The sequence below is a fragment of the Gymnoscopelus microlampas genome (assembly GCF_963454915.1).
Source record: "Gymnoscopelus microlampas genome assembly, chromosome: 15".
Classification (NCBI taxonomy): Eukaryota; Metazoa; Chordata; class Actinopteri; order Myctophiformes; family Myctophidae; genus Gymnoscopelus; species Gymnoscopelus microlampas.
Window position 1 is genome coordinate 29,226,020 of NC_139952.1, and position 19,916 is coordinate 29,245,935.

The window sequence follows — 19,916 nt, forward strand, 5'->3', positions numbered from 1 at the left end:
TCTGACAAGGACTTTTATTTGTAGTATGGGTCTGTTTGTGTATGAGGCTGTTATTATATTTGACTTCCAGAGTACACTGGAAGAAATAAAGACCAATTAGAGGTCAGTCTTGTTCTCTTATTGTTTTACTTAGGCCATTTTGCGAATGAATCAAATAAAAGATAATACATTTATTAAATTTTTTTGCAACTTGATCAATACAAAATAATGTATTCAAATTTGTCAGATAATATACAATGTAGTTGCCTATTTGTTGCAAAAATCATTATTCATTTACTCTCAATTCACATCTAAACCACTTGGGGGAGACATTGTCTAACGTAAGTTCACAGTGGGGGGGAAAACAACCATTAAGTCTGATTCCTTGAAAATGTGAAGCCACCACTATTTTAGTGACATCTTTTTAGAAGTACTGTATAATGACCACACATTGTGACCATTTCAGTTCATTTACTTTAACGTGAATTGCAGTACATCATAATGGAGGCATCAGACTCAGATCATCAATCAAACATGATTGTGAATCATTCTTAGCTTTTGATTTAACTTGGTTGAAGTTTTATTTGGGATGAGTTTCCCACATTGGAGACTACACTGAGATGCAGGAAGCAGCGACAATCAACTTCCAAGTCAAAATAGTAAAACCGTACTGTGATTCACAACTTACTAACATCTGGCACTTCTAGTACTAAACCCTACAGTAGTCTACCCATATAGTTGAAACTGAAAAATGAAACAATTAAAAGTTTTAAACTATTGCTCCCAGGAGTGAACATGATAAAGTTCTACTGTTTCATAATGTTTGTCAGTGTAAGAACACCTTTATGTTTTAAACATAGTTATTTTAAATTAATGTCAGCAAGTCATTAATCATCATATCACTGTTGTGAGTTGAGAACATGCACTGTACAGCCTACAGTATAGTATTTTTCATATACAGTAGTACTAGCTACTGATAGTGGTTACTACTATCAGCAAGCATGAGCAGACGAGCTTAACATCATATTGAGATGATGGCATACGTTTCCATCATTGAGCTATATATTTACACAGCTTATAGGGTGACCAAACTTTTTTCAAAGCTGGCCATATTTGAAATATGAAAATCCCTTGGGCCGACTGCATCTCCTGTCATACTGTACCTTTGGACCATAACAAAGTCACATACACATAACCACATACAAATGCATCACATCACAACAATTGTATTTAACTATAGTGCATAGTTAATTTGTTGGCAGTCTTTTGTTGGCAGTGTAGCCAAATGTAAGCCACTCATCTGGGCTGTGAATGAAACAATTCTGCCTTTTTCAGCCTTTTCTTTCACATGTGAAACAAATTGGTTTTGTGAAACAAAAATGTTTTGTCTACCATCAAATCATTTTCACAGACAAATGTTACAGAAAATGGGTGATTGCAATTTCGGACATTGGTGAGTATTTTTCGCATAGTCCACAATACTAAAACGACTCAAAGTAAATGTAAACAATAGCTTAGCTACTTTGCCATACTGTAGATGTCATGCATCCTTTTATCAGGAGAATGCACAAGCAGCAGAGCAGAGTCAAGAGACACAGGTGAGAGGTATTTTAATGGAGTGTGGAGGTTGGACAGTAGAGTTTTATGCTCGAGTTTTAAAATGGTTTATTTTGAGGTTCAGTGCCATTAGCTTCATCGTACATCAATGTATATATTTTATAGGTCAGTGCTGATACATTTGTGGAGGAATTATTGTGTTTCACAGTGTTCTCTGTTTTAATGATAACATCTACAGTACAGTAAGTGTACTGTTAATGCGTTAACCACATGAACCCTAGCATCCCTATTCTAGGCATGCCATAATAGGCGAACGTTCAGAGAAAATAGTCAATCTCTAAGCTCGCAATGCTTTGAAACGTGACTTGAGACCTTGTAGATTAGCTATTTTTGCGGGCATCATTTCGTTGCTCCTAGTGCTCTGTCAGGCATACGTGTGGTTGTGTGACATTGTGGTGGGAGGTAAGGGGTGTAGTAGAGGCTTTTTTGTTTTTTGGGGGACCAAATGTTTCTCTTTCAACTTGACTCCTAAAACTTGAAGTTGACTTCTTCAACTCAAGTTTATTTCTACTTCACAAGTTTGTAAAAGAGTGAGTGAAATCCTAAGCTCCCAATGATTTGCGGTTGCAAATAGTCATGAGAATAGAGGAAGAAAGAAGGGAAAAGATAGGACAACAATATCAAATATAGCTGCAAGCAGCGATAATATGGGGCCAGGAGAGAGAAAGAGAAATGATAATTCCTTTAACAGGTCAGTTCATGAAAGTCCTTGCGGTCTTGTTTCCAATGAGGGCCTGTGAGCAATTAGGGGTTAAGAGTCTTGCTCAGGGACAAATTTCGTTTCATCGACACATTTGCTGACCTGGCCTGGAATCGTACCTGGGTCAACCAGAGCCTCTGGCTCCCTAGGCGGGCTCACTAACCACTCAGCTATGGCCGACCCTCAGAGAGAGAGAGAGAGAGAGAGAGAGAGACAGAGAGAGAGAGAGAGAGAGAGAGAGAGAGAGAGAGAGAGAGAGAGAGAGAGAGAGAGAGAGAGAGAGAGAGAGAGAGAGAGAGAGAGAGAGAGAGAGAGAGAGAGAGAGAGAGAGAGAGAGAGAGAGAGAGAGAGAGAGATTGAAGAGACAGAGACATTGAAACGGAATAGATTGAAGATAGAAACGGAATAGATTGAAGAGAGAGAGAGAGCCATGGAAACGGAATAGATTGAAGATAGAAACGGAATAGATTGAAGAGAGAGAGAGAGCCATGGAAACGGAATAGATTGTGTCATGTTTTTTGCAATTCAACTTAAATGAGTCTGCATCAAGTGAGGCTTGAACCGGCAACCTTGCGATCATGAGGCACTCTTAGGTAGCTGCAACACTACCTATAGTGCTATAGCTTTGTCCAGGCTGATATCGTCTGTTGAGGATCACAAACTCTTGCCTTCTGTCATGACCCAAGCCCCTGTTTCACTAACACAAAGATCACTCGTTCACAAACCATTTACCAATGAAGAAATTGTACATCTCCTCAGAACCAAAACTAGTGAAAGTAGCCGATCTACAAGCTCACAAACCATTAAAAGTTGTCAGATTGTACATCGGCTATTTTCACAATGAAGTATGTTATACATTGAAAAAACATACTCTCATTGCTATCTGAAAAGTTGTGAGATTGTAGATCAGCTATTTTCACAATGAAGTATGTAAAAAACACTCAATTAAGTATTTCATGTTATCTTTAACAATTGCAAATGTATTCATTGATAGTCATGTTGTGTGAAATGCAACTTAGATGAAGTCTGCACCAAGTGAGGCTTGAACCTGTGACCTTGAGGTTGTGAGACATACACTTAAGCGGGACGCTATTGGACCAAGAGACAAACCTCTGAAAAAAGAGATCACACTGATCATACAGTTTCACGCAAATAGCTGAAAAATCCTGGGTTTAAGTGTTTTTCAAACTGCTCAAGATTGCGGACAACCTAAGGGCGGTGCTTACTGGTCAACGTGATAGATGTGTTCCTCATTAGTCAAGGCACATGTGTAAGCAGGTCTAATGGCTGTCGGCCAAACGAGGCATGACTTTTGCCTGTTTAAAGTTTCAATTTTCAAAAAATTGCTATAGCGCCCCCGTTTGACCAATTGGAGTAAGATTGGTTTCAGTGATATTTGGAATGGCCCTTTACATTTCTGCAAAGTTTCAAAGAATGGTAAGTCTGCATGTATGAGTTAGGGGCAGATGAATAATTGTCATAAAACTGCAATATTCATTGGCTCATTAAAGCTTCATTTTTTCACTTATGGAAGATATTTTGCAAACGTTTTTTGGTATAGGTCCAAAGTTCATGTGTAAAAAGTTTCGTGCAGATTACTCAAAAATCCCAGGAGGAGATAGGTTTTAACTGTTTTTCATATAATTCAAAATGGTGGGAGATTTAAAGGTCAGAGGTCAAAAGTCAGAGTGTGAAAGTTGTTCAGCATGAGGAGACGCATGTGTGCATCGAAGTTTCATGGCTGTAGGTGAAACAGGGCATGAGTTGTACCTGATCAAAGTTGGCATTTTTCAATTGAGTGCTATAGCGCCACCTTTTGACGAAAGATTGTGAGAATTATTTCTTGATCGTTTTTCATGACCATCTATCATATGGCCGAGTTTCATAAAAAGCGACTGCACGGTTCAGCCAGAACTGCCAAAAGTGGCAGAAGAAGAAGAAACGGAATAATGCCAATAACAATATGGGTCCATGCTGGAAGCCTGGCCCCATAAATATACATGTGTGTGCTCAATAAAAATGAGCCAGAATATTAGTCTCTTGTACAAGTAAGAGACATCCCTTAGCAGAAGATATATATAGCAGCAGATATAGAACCACAGTCCCTTGTGGTGAGAGAGACAACATACTGTATAGCAGCAGATACCAAACATGTATATTTATACATAGCGACTGTGCAGTGGAGTGTATTCATAGTACATGTACATATAGCGCCTTCTATGTCACAAAGTGGGAGCGTAGATCAGCACAAAGTCAGTAAAAATCATGACAATTTGAAAAAATAAATGGACCAGGAGGCAGACTTGCAGAAACATTTCTAATTGGATCCAGGCCAGGACAACAAAAATTGCAAAAACTTAACAAATCAAACAACGTAAGTGGAGCGGCAGCATGACAACCTCTCCCTATGGCAGCCTATTTAACTACTGAGCTGTTTCCCTCATATACTCTGCAGACTTCGATTTCTAATCAACCAACCACAGTATGATAACAATCCACCCAAAACGCTCCCCATGTTCTAATCAATAAGGTAACAGGATTAACCCCTCAATCAGATCTCCATGGCACTAATCACCCAACTACGCAGCAAGGCTTCAAAAAGCTGCTCCCCCATAACAGCATCTTCCTGTGCAGATAAACACAAAAATATTAAAGAGATTCCAGTCACTACAGAATGTACACCTTCTGTGTGACTGGGATTCTACAAGTGACAAGCAATTTTTAAATTAAACATATGTGGAAAATCAGTCTACAAGAGGTTGCTCTGTGACTGTGACAGTGATATATTTAATAAATACAACATGTGTGTATTCAATATCCATTCCTAGCATTATTAAGGTGCGTACAGGGAATGCAGGCTGCCCCAATGTCAAACACTCCTACAGTACGCCCTGGATCTGAGAGCCAACTGAATTAGAATCTGCATTTGGTTTGACATTTCAAAGCAACTATGGGTTTCTCTTGCAGGCCCACCCGAACATCAAAGGGAGCGTGGAAACGTGCTCGGAGCCTCAGCACGGTGAGCTAAATAATGATGTTGAGGTTCTTGGACTGAGATATTATTGGAGACGATCATTTGGAACGCGACATTACATCGTTGTTTGTGATCTGTACATGTATAGGCCCTGCCAACAAGTGGGGGAGTTTCAAAGTGTGATTCAGCTTGTGGTTTTTATTTTATTTTTTCTTTCAAATAGTTTTTTGGTTCCGTCCCTTTGTGTATTCTCTCCTCATCAGTACTGTATCTCGCAGGCTGCCAAACAGATGATGTACAGGATGTCATTGCTGTTAACTTATTACACACAAACGTAAATAAAAGGCATACTTGTTCTCACTAGAATGCACACACATCTACAAGTTCATACAAAACATACAAATACCACAGACACTATGCACACACACACAGATACTTTTTTTTTGCCAGTGTAAGGCTTTGAGGCCAACCTGGCTTGCTCTATCATTCATCGCCTCAGAAGGGTTTTTCATTCGTTTCCTCCCTCTACGGAAAAAAGAATTCATGACCTGTCACCTTTTTTGCTGACTGCATGGACCATCCACTGCCTTAGTAAACGATTTCCCTGCTATTTTAGTCGCCTCACAAAACACTTGATGACACAACAGGCATGAAAAGCGTGCGATTCAATTTGTCAGTGGTTATTACTTTGTGGCACCGACAGTTATGTTTTGATTAGGGGCATTTTCTGTCGAGTTGGCTGTCATCGCAACCGTTTTGTAAGTAGAAAAGTGTTTAACCCAACCCCACCACCATTGGCCATCTATCAGACACTGCTCTTGTCTGATTAAATTTCATGTTATTGTAGCCTCATCTTTTAGTGATGTGTCCTTTTGTAGGCGGCAGAGAACGGATTGGAGGAGAAAGTGTGTGACAAAGATAAAAAGAGAGGATAAAAAAGGTTACCTTCAGAGTGCATGGCCAGCTGCATGGCGAATAGATTGTAGATTGTGTGTGTGTGTGTGTGTGTGTGTGTGTGTGTGTGTGTGTGTGTGTGTGTGTGTGTGTGTGTGTGTGTGTGTGTGTGTGTGTGTGTGTGTGTGTGTGTGTGTGTGTGTGTGTGTGTGTGCGCGCGCGCGTGTGTGTGCGCGCGCGTGTGTGTGTGGTCACTGTGCATGACGTGCTCACAGGCATGTGTACTGTGTGTGTGTGTGTGTGTGTGTGTGTGTGTGTGTGTGTGTGTGTGTGGTCACTGTGCATGGCATGCTCACAGGCATGTATATGTGTGTGTGTGTGTGTGTGTGTGTGTGTGTGTGTGTGTGTGTGTGTGTGTGTGTGTGTGTGTGTGTGTGTGTGTGTGTGTGTGTGTGTGTGCGCGTGCCTGCGTGCGTGCGTGCGTGTGTGCGTGCATGTGTGTGTGTTTTAAATAAGGGCCAGGCACCAGCCACATAGGTATTTTGCCCTTGAAAGAGTGACAGGAGAGTGGATGAGTAGGAACCTTTTCTATGTCCCATTTCACCAGACAAATAAAGACACACACACACACACACACACACACACACACACACACACACACACACACACACACACACACACACACACACACACACACACACACACACACACACACACACACACACACACACACACACTATGCCCCGATTCTGTCAGGGCCTTGGTCCCCGTTTCTGCCATCAGATAAGACTTTTCACCAAGGACTTGCAATCTTTGCTTTCGTTTTCTTACCTTGGCTCCATACCTTACATTTCTTTGCCATAATTCAGAGCATCTGTGCAGCACCTAGCAACCTCTCAATAAAAAGAACAAAACCTCTCTCTCCCTGGAGGCTTCTCCTGTGAGCCAGGTATGTATTCTCTCTCTCTCTCTCTCTCTCTCTCTCTCTCTCTCTCTCTCTCTCTCTCTCTCTCTCTCTCTCTCTCTCTCTCTCTCTCTCTCTCTCTCTCTCTCTCTCTCTCTCTCTCTCTCTCTCTCTCTCTCTCTCTCTCTCTCTCTCTCTCACACACTATTTCCTGTCCTCTCTTTCTCCTTTACTCTGCACTTGCTCTTCCATATCATTGCAGTGAGAAAATCAAAGACAGAAAGCAAATGTACAAGTTCGGGGAGTCCTTTTGTTATAGAAACACTATCACAGTCTATACTGTGAGGATGATCTAGTGACTAAACCATCCAACGGTGAAAATTACAGTGTATTAAACAATAACTACATTTCAAGTCATTTCTGGTCCATATTTATCCATGGAACAGGCATGCATTTCCTTTTCACCAATGTTCTGCTGCACTGCCAGGCAGCATAACGTTGGCCTATTAGAGGGCCGTGCTTGTGGTCAGAAGGTTGCCGGTACAGGCGCTAAGTACCTGTCCACCATCATGGACTCTAGGGGTTCAAATCCAGTATGATGCATTTGGCTTGTGGAGTGTCTAAACGAACACAGTTGACTGTGTTGACCTTTGTCTCTGCGCTTGTAGCCTCGATCTCCAGGCTTTTATTTTTTAGTTTTGCTCAAAAATAAAAGCCTGGACCAGCGTGTTGATGTTCCTGACATAGGAAGTGTTTCATTTCCCCAACCAACCAGAGTGCAGTGGGCGTCGCTTCAAATGTTGCGACGTCAGGGCTCTCATGCTGCACAATGGGGGAGGAGGCGGGGCGGGGGCTGAGGGACAGATCGGTGAACCAATAGGATCTCACGTAATTTCTCACCAGAGATTTTGAACCCGCCCCTCTAGTCTAGATATCAGACACGCTAGGGCAGTCTACTGCGCTAGTGACTCCTGTGGGCTGGTGTGGCGCCTCTCAGTTGTGAGTGCGGAGAGGAGCCCTCATCCTCCCGGTGAGGGCTCCTCACTGGCAGGTGAGCCAGTAGAAGAGCAGTATAGGCATAACACAAAACTTGAGTTTAAGTCTCATTATGTGTATGTGCAGTGAATTGTTGGAGCAACAGACTCCGCCAGACTGTGCTACAAGCATCCCAAGATATACAGAATATACAATATACTGTATATGCACTTATTGAGGTATATACAGTATGTTATATATCTTGCATATACAGTGAGTACGGTATATATGTTGCAGCCAAAAACATTATTATACAAAATCAGAATATAAATGGATGAATAATTTAGTGACTGCAGGCACAGAATATACATTCATGCAACAGAAGGATGAATAAGTTATCAGCCAAGTAGCAGTCAGTATTATGTGGTGAACTGTAATTCTTCGTTAGGTAAAAATCCATAAGGGGCGAACTAGCTTACTCAATAAAACAGTTGCTTGTGGAGATGTTGACTTGTGGAGAGAGCATTTTAAATTTGCACTCCAGATTTTCTGTCTGGATTCTGATGCTGGACCCGAGTGCAGGAATGAGCAGGCAGGAGTTGTTCGGCAAAACAAGTTTACCGGACAGGATAGGAGTACAGGAACTGGACAGGACATGGTTGACCGTTGAAGAGGCTAACACAAGACTGGTAGGCACAGGTTATATAGGCAGGCTGGGGGAGGGGTACAAGTCCACAGGGAAACCAGTTGGGAAAACAGAGTACCGTAGGCTACACCAACAACAAATGACAACTTTCGAGAGAAATCTCTTTTCATTAACCTCTGTTCCTACTGTATACTACTATCAGTCGTTCGCAAACCTTTTCAGCTTGAGAACCAGAATCAATTACATACAAAAATACATCATGGATTTCCACAATATTATAAACTACTGTAGGTGGCGCTGTTCTACCTGGAAATACAGAGTCCCTATGAGAAAACATCCTTCAAAAGACATTTTTATATTGCATATTAATATTTTATTATCTAGATGGGATGGAAAATATGTTGTAGTCCAGGCATTATGAGCCTTACTTGAACCTATATAACCAAGAGACACCTGCCTCACAGCTGACATGCAGTCTCATATCATTTAATGTTCCAGACCGCAGCAGACATCCCGCTGTTTCATTAGGGGTCTGGGATGACAGGTGGAGGCCTTTATACTGTATAAAACACCTGATCTTCACCTGATCTTCAAGAGAGTCTCACCTGCCCTGCATGTCAAAGTTACGACCCTGTAGCGGCCATCTCCCCCGATGCTGGACACTTGTCCCTCTGTGAAATGAAATATGGAACATGGAAATGCCTAAAGAAGCAGACAGGGCCAACAGCTTTTCATTTCACTTCTCAGCAGCCTCCTCACGGCAAATGTTGATGCCTTATTTATGAAGATCTCTGCCCATCTGTGCGAGCGAGAGAGTGTATGAGTGTCAGTCCCTGAATACTCATTCTCATCTCTGTGTGTGCATGTGTGTTCACATGCAATATGTCCTTGCACAAGAGTGTGTGTGTGTGTGTGTGTGTGTGTGTGTGTGTGTGTGTGTGTGTGTGTGTGTGTGTGTGTGTGTGTGTGTGTGTGTGTGTGTGTGTGTGTGTGTGTGTGTGTTGTGCGTGCGTGCGTGCGTGCGTGCGTGCGTGCGTGCGTGCGTGCGTGCGTGCGTGCGTGCGTGCGTGCGTGCGTGCGTGCGTGCGTGCGTGCGTGCGTGCGTGCTGGGTGAGAAATGAAATGTGTTATTTGGTGTATTGGAGTGTAAAAGATCGCTGAATGCTGTCATTCACTTGAGTGATGATATGTGCACGCAAGCACGCACGCACTAACACACAAACACACACACACACACACACACACACAGGCTCATATACAACACGCTCTTTCGACAGATTATGAATATATGCAAACGGTACATTATTGCTTAAAAAAACGACGATGACATTGCCTTCAAATCAATGTCACTTTTGTATTTGGAGTTCTGCACATGCAAATGAGAATGGGACTATACAGGCACACATGCACACATGCAAGCACACATTATGCCCACACATGCATACGGTATACATGCAAATGTTCGTTTCCTATAGAAGTAGCTGTGAAAAAACATCCAGGGGGCGAGTCTGTGGCTGAATGTGCTCCTCATCTTCAATTTCTTTACACTTGAGTAAGGGCTGTAACCATCAGAGACAGATCCTGTTCAGTACCTCATTGCAGTGCTCCTCATCAGGTCATATAAGCCATTTAAACCCTATACTTTGTTGACTGGGGTCCGTCAGGGCTCTATACTTAGCCCCCTCCTTTTTTAGCCCTATACCAAATCTTTTACCAAAAACAGCTTGATCTACAAGCTCACAATGTGTCACAACATTATGCATTTGTGAGCCGAATGTTCACCCCAGAATAGAGACGCTAGGGTTCATGTTGGTGATAAGAGGGGTTTATCAGATGTCCAGTTTCCTCCTCATCCTCCCCTCTGTAGCCACCTCCACATTGTCCAGTCTTACTCCAACTACAGAGCTATTCTTCCTCACTCGCTTGTTCAGTTTGTTGGAATACCTTGTTTCTGTGTACTTCCAGGAACCTGTAGGTGTCCACCATCTCCACCTCCTCCCATTGGATGGTGGTGGGAGCAGAGCCTTCTATTGGAGAGTTACGTCAATGAGGGGGCAGAAACATTGACGGTCTCGTGGTTCATGTAAACTCGAAATAGTGACAAACGCTCAAAGACTCCAGTGCATTCCGTACTTCCGGTTCAGGGCTTTGTCACTATTCGCCAATAGAAGGCTATGTAGAAGACCTGGCCCGATGAAGTGAACGGAGGTGATGCAACTCTCTTATATGGCTCTGAGTTGGAGGCCTCTTCTTAATCCAGCGGTCGTCCATGTATAGCTGGAGGAAATTGTTGTCACACCATCGTACAACTCTCTCCCCCAGGCCTCTGTATCCTTGTTGTCATCTGTGATGCAGCTGACAATGGAGGAGTCATCAGAGATATGTAGGTGGTACAGTAGGTTACACATATACCCAAGCTGAAGCAGAAGTTTGAGGTGCACAGTATGAGGGTGAACAGGAAAGGTGACAGTATGGCTCCTTGGGGAGTGCACATCTGACAGGCAGCCCTGCTGGTCTGCTGTTGAAGCAGGCATGCACACATGTGCCTATAAGACATGTGCATATAAACGAAAATGCACATGCGTCTCCAATTGAGCTAGCTGTGAAAAGACATTCATGCTCTGGCAAGTTTTTGGCATCAGATAATTAGGCTACATATTGAAACCAGTATTATTCATATTATTATGGTGTGTGTGTGTGTGTGTGTGTGTGTGTGTGTGTGTGTGTGTGTGTGTGTGTGTGTGTGTGTGTGTGTGTGTGTGTGTGTGTGTACGTCACGTGCAACATATTTGTACGTGACATCACAGCAAGTGAATGTGTGCGTGCGTTTCATCTTTTGTTGTTTTGCTTTGTTTTCACAACGACTGCTAGGCAGGCTGAAGAACCTGCTTTGTGAGCAGCCTGTCAACACGTCCACTGTGCACATCACCTGCACTCTCCCATTCTATTGTCCACTCACCACCCCCACCCACTATTGAAAAATGTTGCCAAGTTTGGAAAGCAATTGTGAAATTGGACCATTCTTCATAATGAGTACTGCAAGTAAATTCTGATGGCAAGACTTTACATTTTGAATATAGGCCTTTTACCAGAGTATGGTTCTGCATTGTGGTAATGCTACTTAAACATAAGTAACAAATATCTCTCTCTCTCTCTCTCTCTCTCTCTCTCTCTCTCTCTCTCTCTCTCTCTCTCTCTCTCTCTCTCTCTCTCTCTCTCTCTCTCTCTCTCTCTCTCTCTCTCTCTCTCTCTCTCTCTCTCTCTCTCTCTCTCGTCCTGCTTGACCTTGTATTATTCTAATTATTCTCATTACTGTTTGACTTCAGACCCACTCCCAGGGCAGCTACTCTACTAACGCAGAAGCTGGAGCTGACCTTGGAGACAGCCAGATGATGAGAGCTCATTTCAACGGGCGGTGGCGGTGGCAGGGCCCCTCCATTGGCGAGAACGGGGAAAGGGGGAAAAAATAAATAATATTCCATCTCTCTCAGGGAGCCTGGCTTTGTCTCCTACACAGGTAATTAATACGCCTATTAACTCCTCAGCTCATATCATAATCAGGACCCACGGCAGGGGAGTGGGGTGAATACCTTAATGTGAATCCATGCAGATGTATTATGCGGGGGTGAGCTCAATGTGAAAAACGTTAAAGTTTGGAGGTGACTGAAACGTCAAGTTTGTTTCTGGGTTGGAGTGGTGAAAAAGAAAAAGTCTATTTAGACTATTCAAGATGGCTTTATTTGTCATTTTCTCTCCTTCTGCGAGCAGCATCAGAAATAAACCAAATTATGTTTAAATGAATGAAAATTCTCAATCTAAATAAATAAATCCTAAAACGAAATGAATTCACATTAAAAAACCAAGCATAACCAGCTAAAACAGTATAAAAGCTCATTCCAACTGCTCTTCATAGAAATGCATAGAGTTCATAGAGTTCATCTCATCTAATGCATAGGGGGAATGCATACTTCCCAAGTTCATATACTACCTATAATACCTATAGGATCCAAGGGGAATTAATGAGAGAGGGCAGGATTTTTCCTATTGGAAACTGACTTAAACTTACATTATGTCCTCAGACAGGCACTGATGCTGTCCGGACTGTTTGCCTCACCATGATGCTGTAGGAACTGAGAGTCCAGTGAGAACGCAGCGTTTCAGATGCCGAGGCCACATCAGACCTCATCAGACCACCTGTCTACATACAGGTGTTGTCTGAGTCAGGGGGCTTAACTCTTTGCTTCGCCCACAGCGGGTGTGAGGTTATATTCGGTTATGTGTGTGTGTGTGTGTGTGTGTGGATGTCTGCATATAATTGGTATCTGTGTGTGTGTGTGTGTGTGTGTGTGTGTGTGTGTGTGTGTGTGTGTGTGTGTGTGTGTGTGTGTGTGTGTGGTGTGTGTGTGTGTGTGTGTGTTTCTGCGTGCACATGCTCTGCACTGAAGCCAAACCAGACTTTAATCTGAGCAGACACTCTAGAGAAGGACCTTGTAACCCTGGTGTAAAGGGGGCTGGGGGCAGAGCTAGTCAGCCAATGGGACCACGGGACAATCAGAGAGAGCGGTGAGTCTCTTTATATATGGAGACACGGAACTCTGCAGGGCTTTGATTGATGGTCGTGTTTTTTAGCCTGCGCAAGCTAGATGCTGGCAAAAAAAAAGAAAATAAAAGGAAGAAACTCTCATAAAGTGTGAGACAGAGTTTTGTTTTATAACTGCCTAGCAAGCTGAGCGCTGAGGTGAGAAAACAAAACATTGTGTTTTAAATTAGCAGGTGTGATACGATTTGCAGCTGCAGGGCAAGCGTGCTGCATGCAAAACGGAGAGAGGACATAGCTTAGCGTGCAGCCACACAGCCTCACTGCTGTGCTGGGAGGAGGGAAAGATATATAGAACCTAATAGAACCATAAAACTCTGAAAATGCAAAAATGTTAATGTCTAGTGAACAAGCCAAAATGTCACACGCCTCAGCCTCTCTTCTATGAAGGACTGCAAAAGGATGTGACAGAACATGAATATTGTTTTTTCACGAATGAGCAGGAAAATGTATCCCCCTACACATAATTATGAATTTCGCTGAATTATTTCCAGTGATATGCAAAGCGAGGAGGTGATGAATTACATTCTTGTGTATTTTGTTACGTGTGTGAAGACGAGTAATGAGTCTCGGATGATGATGATAGCATGCAGCAGCAGCAATTTTCCTTCTCCTGTGCATTCAGTCTAGTGTGGGATGTCTATCATCACGTTTACTTATAGACACACATACATGCATAAACACGTGCTCACACGCTTGCTTACACATTCATACACCCACATTCATTCACACATACACCAACACCCACACACATGCACTCGCACTCGCACACGCACACGCACACACACACAAACAAACGAATACAACCTTAAATGTAAACACACGATCACAAACACATTTTCACATTCAAGAATACTGCGATCAAAGGTGAGACTAACAGCAGCTCAAAAGGAGGATTTTGCTGTTGTTCTTCACCCTTCGATCTATTTGATCACTGTAAGGAAATAAAACCTTTGAAGATGCTCTGTGGAAATGTATACATTTACGATCATTCAAATTGGAATGTGGGACGAGTTATAGCTGCATTCCACTTTAATGACCCATAGAATGCTGGAGAAGGCAGGGAGGTCTCATAACTGATGACATTTTTATGGTCCTTTGCACCTGACAATGTCCTTTGATCTCAATCTGCATCTCTAACTGATACCCGAGGCCTTCGATGTTAAAGATAAATATATTTCTAATCTAATCCTGGATCCCTTTTTACAGCATGGCTCCTTAGAAGCGACGAGTGTAGAAGACGGTCTGTGTGTCTGAGAAATGTGCTGCTTGTGTCTGTGTCTGTGTCTGCTTGTGTCTGTCTGGGGCTATTCTCGCGAAATACTCGACCGATCAAATTCTGTTTTTTACATAATTGTGGTTATTGTTTTATTTTATAGCACTTTAATTTTATACTGGAAGTCAATGGAGGTCGGATTGGACTGAAACTTGGCCAAACTTTGGAGATGACAGACATCATAGTACTGACATCATAGGCTGGCCATATGAAGTCTGAGATCCACATGGATGGAAGCCACACAGTTATTAGACCCTGTCTTGTTTAAGATCTTCATAGTATGTCTTGTCATGTCGGGTTTCGACTCTTCAGAGGTGAGATATGGAGATGATGAGAGAGCTGGGGGTGGACTGGAGGGGAGGGGCAGTATGTATACAACCACAGGCCTTCTCTGATACACATGCAGTCACCAGGCAGACACGTCTTCTCAACTGACAGTGAGGAATTTCACTGCCGTGTTTGCCTATTTTCACAATGTGTCCACCTATTATGACATGGCCAGGGATAGGGATGCTATTGTCAAGTGGCTGACATGTTGCTACTTGGATCTTGTACTAAATTAGTGTGTCCATTTTGATTCCATCTTTAGTAAAATGTATTGATATGCAGCATATTAAAAAATCAGCAAATTGAATTAAACATGGCCTAATGTTGTGACTCATATACTGTACATTGAAAGCCAAATAGAGCACATTTTCACTACTTAAAATATTAATAAATAGTTCTACTACCTCTTATACAATGTAGTAATTGGACCCACAGAGAATTCAGGCTCAAGAGTTAGCTGTTAGTTGGAATGACGAGTCGCTAATTTGCGAATATGATGCTAAAAATGTGTGTGTAACATACACACATACTACATACAGGCTCCACAGGGGAGTTATGAGCCTGGATTCTCTGTTGGACCATACAACAGAGAATCTGTTCCCCCTTACAATGTGAAACACAAATTATTTATAGATTTATCGCTGAACTTAACCTTTAAATAATATCACAGCTACAGTATAGCTCATGTGCCCCCAGAACTTCTCCCATATCATCAAACAAGAAAAGACAAGAGGACACATCACACACCAAAGGACATAGTGAAATATTTATCAAGATGTACAGTAGCCTATGTGCAGCTTTAATTTCTCCCTCAGCGATCTAATGTTTGTTCACCGATGTGCAACATCCAGGTTGTAACCTTACACACATCTCCAGAGGTAACACACGGCATAAAAATTTTACGAGCCAGACATTATGAGAAAATGTATATGTCTCTATAAAGACTGTATTGGCTTTTCATTTGGGTTCACTGAATACAGCTGTGCAGCATAAATCAATAGTGCGATAGGATCTGTGTAGGAGAACACACTGCACTAAGAGTATCAAGGAGAGAGGGTAAGCCTGTGGGTGCTAGACATATATGTACATAAATCACACATGCACATAAATCTCACATGCATGCACACGCACACGCACACACACACACACACACACACACACACACACACACACACACACACACACACACACACACACACAGCAAATCATTGAAGTCATTGACAACGAATGTAATCCTTGAGTGTGCGCAAACACAAACTCTTTTACAGCAGCTACACCTTTCTGAAGATCAGCGATTTTCAGGATGTCACACCATGCAATAAAGTATAAATCAGGTTTAAATGTTTAGTGGTCAGTATGGTGACCACTGGCATGAGACATTTATCGAAAACTGATATAAATTAGTTCAAATTATTATTCTCGAATCTGGTAGATGCTTCTTGGATGTATGATGCATTCCCAGGGCAGGGACATTGATTGCCAACAAATCACCTTGAAGGGAAGTCAGGGACGATGGAGAGAGAGATGAAGTCATCAAGATGAAGAGAGAGTTTGTTTGCATAGCGGGAGGGGAGGAATGAGAGACAGGCAGCGTTGGGACTCACAGACCTAAGCAGGTGTGACAATTCTGAGAGCTTTCAAGGGAATAAAAGGTTCTTCTGGCCTTGTAGCGATGCTAAACTGAGCATGACCCTGACTCTAACCAGCCACCTCTCTCCTTCCTCTCTCTCTCTCTTCCTTTTTCAATCTTCTCTCTTTCTTTCTTTCTTTCCCTGGCCTAAGCTGCTGCCCAAAGGACTGGAAAGCTGTCCACTGTTGGCAAGGTTAGCCATAGAATGTAGGATTTAAGGCCTACTCCTCTCTCTCTCTCCTCCCCCCTCTCTCCCCCTCCTCCCCCCTCTCTCTCTCTCTCTCTCTCTCTCTCTCTCTCTCTCTCTCTCTCTCTCTCTCTCTCTCTCTCTCTCTCTCTCTCTCTCTCTCTCTCTCTCTCTCTCTTCTCTCTCTCTCTCTCTCTCTCTCTCTCTCTCTCTCTCTCTCTCTCTCACACTAAGAAATTCACTGAACAGATGTTTATATTTTTCCTCATGGGAAAAAAAGAAGAAAACGGTTGACAGCTGCATTTCCTCTTTGGTCAAGCAAAGTTGGCAATTTATTTAAGTAGGGAAAAAATGGTTAGAGCACAAATATTGTTCGAATATGTAAATAAGATGGATTTGGACGCGTTTCAAAATGTGTGGGATTATGTAAATTCTGTAAATTAGTTGTAGATGTGTTTCTCTAACTCAATTTATTTGTAGTGGTGTATTGTAGCCTGTGATTGTCTTTGACATAAACTAGTGTAAATGTAGGATAATTGTCTATGTGACAAAACATCTCTCTCACTCACTCCCTCTCTCTATCATCTTCTTCCTTTTCCACCACCACTTACCATTTCTATCCATCTATAGTGTTTACCCTCTCCATCTGCCTTTGTTTACCCCAGCATGTGGCTCTGTATGTTAGGGGAGAGGAAAGTCCACACAAGCAGAAGGCTAGGGAGCAAGCTATCAGATTGGAACTCTACCACCTGCCAAGCCAAGCAATTCTTCCTTTTATGAGCCAATTGATATTCAGCTCACAGGCGATCCATTTTGTCAATGACAAGAGAAGCCAGGACAACCTTGCAACCTCCAACGCTAATAACATTGTAATGGTCAAAGATAGATCAAATTGAGTGCTGATAGCTGGAGAGGGTACGCGGCCTCCCATAACTATTTATGGCGTACAATATTTGCCTTCATTTGTTTTGAGCAGATGCATGCTTGGGTAGGCTACACCTGCGGTCGATCGTAATAGTTTTTCGCACTGGTGGCCGATTGACAAATGGTTCACCGTTTTGATGTTTGTTCAAAGAGCATCCACCTGCGTACAACGCATACCACGCGCCCTGACCCTGTGGTGCTCCGCTAGGCACTATGACAGCTTCACTGCCACCACCATTTGACTTTCAGGAACTAGTCCATGAGTGGTTTTCCAACTTGGTGTGTCCAGGCACACCAATAAAGGGCAAGTCATGATGGAGGCACACCTGTAGGCCTATTCAGAAGAATGGCCTAGCCTCTATATAACACAACACGTGTTATCACTCTTATCATAAATGTTATTTTCTTTACTAATGCCAACTAAAAAGTTTAACCACATATTTCATACATTCATTCATTTTCAAAAAATGCAAAAATAGATGATCTACTGGCTCAAAATGCATCCCATCGCAATGCGTTGTGTAGGCTATAGCTTGTATCTGCTATTTTTGAAACATTTTGCACAAAAATGTTGAAACCTTTCCCCTATAATGACGTGTCCAATGCCAAGTTGAAAGTGGTTAAAATATATATATTTTTTAATTTGCCTCTGCATTGGGATAATAGTGCGCACAATGGCCACTGACATAGTAAATTAAAAACAATTCATAGCTTTTTGTATAGTTGTAGGTCTATAACATATTGCAATGTGTAGTTGTGTCACAAAATCCCAAGGTACACCTGGACTTCGTCCCACGTGTGTGCCTCCCTTGGCAGTTGGCAGTTGGCACACCTTGGGAACCACTGCCCTAGACGCTGTGTTGCACTCTCCGCTTGTACATATCGTCCCTAAATGTTTTCTAATCCATTAATGTCAGCAGGAACGGGGGGAGAGAGGACAAAGGAAGGGTTTCAGCCAGGTCGGCAGTTACACCTGCATCATGTGCTCTGGTCCACTCCCAGTGTATTTTATCAGATCCACTAAGGGGCAGTAGATAGCCTAGAATTAAAACAGCTCAGATGCTGGCTGCCCATAGCTCAGTGCAGAGGGATTAAACTGATTACACACTAGTGGAACATTACTTTATTCATATTAATTGCAATAATACTGATGCAATAAATTAATTTTACAGCTGCATTAAAGGTCTACCCTTTCCTAACATCCTGCTTCCTAATATTCAGTCTCTTAATGTCATTGTTTTTAGACTAAAGGATTTAATACACGCTTAGGATGACAGAATCATTGCCCAATTTATTGGACACATCATGCATCCAGGGTTAGGCAATCAGTGATGTCATCATGAATTAATCATTTGAGAAACAACAGATGCAAAGACCCCAGAGAAAGCACCATGAGACTTCAGGCCTCTCTTTATAAAATTGAAATTAAATAATTGAAATTAAAATAAAGAAAAAGGGGGGGGGGGGGGAACTCTGACAGTGTGGACACTGGACACACCCACAGCAGTGCCGAGAAAACACCACAGGATCGCTTGCCAAAAAGAACATATAGGCTAGATCTACTAGCCCAACTTGCAGTAGATCTTTTCTTTTTGGCAAGCGACACCGGCATTGTGCTGCCAGGCAGAAACCTTGTATTTCCAGATTTCAACTTTTTATGTTTCTTTCCCCCGCAAATTATTGCCTTTCTACTTCATCATTCTAATCTACAGTATCACAAAAAATAGCCCAAAATAGCCCAAAAATAGCCCAAATACAAGCTCACAAAGCATTGCAATGCTACATGCTGTGTTAGCTGTGAGCTTGTAGATCTGCTATTTCTGAACACAAATAGGCCTAATATTAAGTGTAAGTGGTAAGTGTGTCTGTGCTGGCATTATATATTAATATTCAACCACTGAAATGTATTAACAAGAGCTGTTGTGAAAACATTTATTTATTTATTTTTTGGAAAGTTTTTTTTTTTTTTTTTTTTGCATACAAGGTTTCTACCTGACAGATATAAATGAGGCTGCGGTGGGCGGGGTCAGTTCAGCAATAAGCTGTGTGCTTCTCTGAGCTCACTTCCGCTGGTTGAGTCCAAATCAGCGTTGCCATGTCTGCTTATTATAAGCGACTTTGGGCTTATTTTTTTCTGTAAAATTGCTGGTAAATATTGGTGGTTGCAGTTTTATTGGTCTTGTTGTTTCTAAAGTGTACTTCCTTATTTAGGCTTGCTGCCAATTTTTTTAAATTATTGTTTAAACCAGTGGTTCTCAAATATTTCCATGAAAATGTTTTGTGCCA